The sequence below is a fragment of the Felis catus genome, chromosome A2 (assembly GCF_018350175.1).
Source record: "Felis catus isolate Fca126 chromosome A2, F.catus_Fca126_mat1.0, whole genome shotgun sequence".
NCBI lineage: Eukaryota > Metazoa > Chordata > Mammalia > Carnivora > Felidae > Felis > Felis catus.
In genome coordinates, this window is record NC_058369.1 from 65,211,174 (window position 1) to 65,216,479 (window position 5,306).

Genomic DNA, 5,306 nt, shown 5'->3' on the forward strand with positions numbered 1-5,306 from the left:
CGCACGTGGCAACGAAATTAGGGTAATCTTTAAATGCCAGAAAGGAACCACTTCCCAGGGTGCCACTGGGTCAGTCCGTTTTGGGGAAAGTGAAGGCCTCTAGCTGACTTCTCAGGGGGGCAGATCACCCGGAGAAGGAGACGTCTTCTCCAAAATAAGCACGAACTCCATTCAGTTTGGAAGCCAGACTTTCTTACTGTCTCCAGACAGCAGCCCTGCGGTGGTGGGAGAAAGGTCGTCGTCTGACCTCTTCCAATGATGTCACTAAGATGAGGCACTTTTCAACAGTATTTGTAGGTGGTGAGGGTCCAAGCCAGGTGCACTCAGGATTCTGAGGCCCAGGAGGAACCCAGGTTTTGGGAACTGTGAGCCAGAGGCCAGAGGAAGGGGGACTTCCCGTTGAGAACAGGAGCTGGGGACAAACCAAGGAGCTAGCTGGTGCCTGAGCAGACTGAATGCCTTTGAAAAAACCCTGGGGGTGGGGGGGGGCATCTGCATGGCTCAGTTGGTTAAGCATCCCACTTTGGCTCCGGTCATGATCTCACAGTTTGTGAGTTCGAGCCCCACATCGGGCTCTGTGCTGACAGCTCAGAGCCTGGAGCCTGCTTCGGATTCTGTGTCTCCCTTTCTCTCTGCCCCCCGCCCCCAGTTGTGCTCTCTCTCTCTCTCTCTCTCTCTTTCTCTCAAAAATAAATAAATATTATTTTTTAAATGAAAGAAAAAAACCCTGGGACAGCTGCACCATATCTTCCAGTGGGGACATCCAGAACTGGAAGCCAGAGATTGGCCCGAAGAGGGACCCAGAGGGGGCTTGAAAGAAAGGTCGAGGCAGGAAGGAAGTGACAGACACTATCAAAGGCACTAAATATTAATGATTTCCATCCTCACAAGAGCCTGGGAAGTAAGAAGTATTCCTGCTCTATAGACACATAGGCGAAGGCATTTGCGTAAGGCCACAAAGTTGACAATGGAGGAAACTGAGGTAATCACTCAGGAGACTGAGTCTCCAAACCACTGGAGCCATGCCACTCAAGGTCCACAGACCAGTGGCACCTCTGTCATCTGGGAGCTGGCTAGAAATGCAGATCCCCGGCCCCACCTCAGACCTCAGACAGATTCAGAATCCGCATTCTGTCAAGATTCCCAAATGATGGGTCTGCCTTCCTGTCGATGGTCCTTGTGTACTTTCAGGTCAAGTCTCTGCATCCTGCCAGGGTGGGAAGTGTCTGTGGAATCTCTGGAATGGAGGCCCAATGAGGCAGAGTAAGCCATGATGCCCCGAGCATTCTTGTTCTAATGTGATAATATAACACAAAAATAAAGTGACAGCAAAATGAGAGTTCACGAAAGTCAAAAACATTCGTGGGTGCTGCATGGTCCCTTCGTTTCAAGTTTATGGGCTTTTTTGGTCCATCTCTCCATCGGACCATTTGTTAAAATTATTGAAGATAGAGAGTCTTGGGAGGATACAGGTTGTCAGACCATTGTCTCATTTTGCCCACCTGTCAATACAGAGAAGTTAAAATAGCTCAGACCGAAGGGGAGCTTCCAAGTTTAAATTATTGGAATTCTCACCTAATGGAGATGATGGTTCTGAAGCAGTCTTCAGGAGATGGGGCATCCATAAAGCAACGCAATACGGAGACAGGCCAGGCCATGCAGGAATCAGACGAAGAATCAGTAGTCCGGCCAATGGCAGTGACGTACCTGAGAAGACGGCTTGCAAAAGGGAAGAGGGGGCCAGATATGAGTGGGTGTTTGTTCAGCAGTGCCCAGATAGAAGGGATTGGGCAGACATTCACATGCAAGAGACTTACATAGTACCAGGAATTGTCCTGACAGTTTTCACAGGGTGCTCAAATATCCTCTGCTATGCTATGCCCTAATCATAGCTGATGGCTACTAATTTGGGCAACATGCATGAATATCACCAGAAAGAAATACTTCTTATTGTAAGTTAACAAAAAACTCCCTATTCTTGGATTATAATTTGGTATCTTCGGAGTTTGTATATCATGAATTTGTTTCTGAGAATGTGGTTACTTTGAGATGCATTGACAAAATTGACACTTCACCCTTGACCTGGAAATGACATCAAAGGACAGAGTAGCCAAACCCAGTGATCAGTGGGCCTCTTTTCCTGACACAATACTGGATCTTTCCCACTACTTTCTTCAAATTCACTTAATCATCTATACCCAAATGCCTGCTCCCTAGCCCATCCTTAGTTCTTAAACCAGTTTTCACTGAGATACCCAGCACTTAAAGTTCTGCAACCATTCCCTCCTTCCCACCCAAGTAGGCAGACTTTAGTATAATCACTCTCCCAACTGGGCTAAATGGGAAGTTCTTGTTTGGGTCCACAGTGGATGCCTCTCCCTGCCCTGTGCACACTAGTCTGTGGACAGTGATCCTGGGTCCCATCTCAGTCCCATCCTGTCCTCCAAACCCTTTGTTTACATCAGAGCTTACACCTCTGGAGTTTGAAGCCTGGCCTCTGAGCACCTCACAAGGTGGCTGAACCTAGTCTCTAGAAACCAGTTTTCCAGATGTTTCCATCCCACCTGGCTCACGGTCTACACCCCATCTACCACTGAATCCTAACACCTCTTGCTTTTCCCACTCAGAAGGCTGACAGTGTTTCTAAAACCCTGATGGAGACATGACCTTAGACACTCTTGTCCAGCCTCCCTGCCCCAGACAACATCCTCAGCCTTATACGTTCTTCCAAATTTGCTTATTTTACTGGACAGACAAAGCACCACCCAGACTCTCCTCTCTACCTCCCTACATGAGGAAAGCGGATTAGTGACAGCTTGGTGTAGAAAAGTATGACACACGTCATGAGGGCGAATTAGGAAAGGGTAGAGGAGTACCTCCAAATAGAGGAAGTGGGGTAACACTGGCAGGGGCTAGGCAATCGCAAAGTTCAGCAGGAAATGGAAAGGAGATTAGTTTGTGGGGAGGCACCCAGATGGAAAGTGAGGAGGGGTGTGGCTGCCTGAACAGCAAGGCTCTCACTGGGAGCTCGGGGCCCCTTCCTCAGTGGGAAGGGTGGTGGAGAGACTCTTCCTCTAGCTCTGCACCAAAGTACATTCATCTGTAGCTTGCAAGAAGAAAACCAAACAGCCCATTGGGAACCCATAAGATGTCCGGCTTCAAATCTATATCACAACTACTATGAAAGGGGCAAACAGGCAGCATAAGATGGCAAAGTGACTTCCACATCCTATTTCATTTTTTAACCCAGTGCCACAATGTCATAGACCTGAGCTATCCAGATGGTCTCTGTGAACTATCTCATAATGCAAAAGTAGAGTTTTGCTTAATCATACACACACAGAGAGGTACATTTACGTGTTTTTATGTTGTGTGTGTGTGTGTGTACACAATTTGCATTGGAGGAATTAAGTCAATAATACCTTGTCGTTATGACCTCAGAAATGTTGGCAGTGCTAGCATCTCGCTTCAGTTGCTAATTCCAGTTACAGTAGTGATTAGAAAAGGAATCCTAACATTTACTGGAATCTGACTTTGGCAAACATAATGAGTCTGGCCCATGTTAGTTTTAAAAGGCTTTTCATAGACCATTCCTTAAATACAAAGGAACAAAGTGGATGGAGAAAGTCAGTCCATACAAAGGTGCATTCTTCCCCTGATGTCAGCATTACAGCAGATCTTACATAGCTACAAAGCTTAATTTCTGGCTCTTTAGCCAATTCAAAACTTAATTTTATAAATGGGATAGAATGGATTAAGGAAGCCTTAAAAGTAAGTGTCAAAGATAAACATGAAATCCAGTATACCCTTTCTCACTCTTTCTGCCTTGTCCTGTCATTTGAAGAAATCTCCCTGGTTGGTTGGTTAAGAGATTTGGAACACAGTCTGTCTTTGTTCTTTACCCTCTAAATTCTAAAATCTCTATTGTTACCAAACAAAGAAAACAGACTAATATTTCTTATGAATATAGCTGCAAAAATATTTAATAAAATACTAGCAAATCCAATCTAGCAATATATTAAATAGATTATAAATCATGTGTACATACTCCACCTGGGATTTATCCTGAGAATGCAAGGTTGGTTTGACATGAAAATCAATCAATGTAATACAATGTATCAATAAAATAAAGCATAAAAAATGATCATCTAAATTGATACAGAAAAAGCATTTGACAAAAATGTAACCTGTTCCATGGTTCAAAGAAACACTAAACGCAAAGTAAAACAAACAAACAAAAAAAACCTCTAAGAATAAATGGTACGTTGGCCTGGCAGGACTGCTATAACAAAATACCAGGGACTAGGTGGCTTAAACAATATAAAACCTATTTTTTCACAGTTCCTGGGACTGGATGTCCAAGGTCAATTTGTCATCATGTTTGGTTCTAGTGAGGCTTCTCTTTCTGACTTGCAGATGGCCAACTTCTTGTGTTCTCATCACATGACCTTTCCTCTGTGTGTACATGCAGAGAAAGAGAGAGAGAGAGAACTCTAGTGTCTCTTATTGTTGGATTACCTGTCCTGTTGGATTAACCTATCCTTATGGCTTCATTTAACCTTAATTATCTCCTGAAGGGCCCTATCTCCAAATGTAGTCACATTAAGGGTTATGGCTTCAACATATGAATTTAGGATGAGCACAATTCAGCATATGAATTTAGGATGAGCACAATTCAGTCCATAACAAATGGGAGTTTCCTGAGCCTGATAAAAGGCACATGTGAAAACCCCACGGATAGCATTGTACTTAACAGACAGAGACTAAATCTTTCTCCTCAAGACCAGGAACAGGACAAGGATATCTACTCTTACCTCTTCTATTCAACTGTGAGGTCTCTTAGCGAGAGCAATTAAGTGAGAAGAGGAAATAAAAGGTACTCAGATTGGAAAGGAAGAAGTAAATCTATTTGCAGATGACATGATCTGACATGTGGAATATCCTCAAGAATCCACAAACAAGTAATAGAATTAATTAATGAGTCCAGCTAGCTTGAGGAAACAACATCAATACACAAAAATCGGTTGTAACTCTATCCACTATAATCTACAAATGAAGACAATTCCATTTATGATAGCATCCAAAGTAATAAAATACTTAAGGCAACACTTGTGCACTGAAAACTGTAAAAGATGGCTGAAGGGTATTAAGGAGACATAAAAAGTGGAAAGATAGATCATGTTCATGGATTGGATGATTTAATATTATTAGGATGGTAATTCTCCCCAGGGGGATCCACAAATTCAGCATAATCCCTATCAAAATCCTAACAGCCTTTTCTGCAGAAATGGAAAAGTTCATCCTAA

The 5,306-nt window shown here is 43.5% G+C and overlaps 1 long non-coding RNA gene across 1 annotated transcript; it reads right to left on the minus strand.

The window, feature by feature from the left end:
* Positions 1-852: 852 nt before the first annotated feature.
* On the minus strand, positions 853-3,871 carry LOC109497768. Its single transcript, XR_002737209.2, has 3 exons — positions 3,807-3,871; positions 1,576-1,719; positions 853-1,502 (listed from the first exon to the last, which is right to left on the minus strand). It is a non-coding gene; the product is annotated as an uncharacterized LOC109497768 (long non-coding RNA).
* Positions 3,872-5,306: the final 1,435 nt, after the last annotated feature.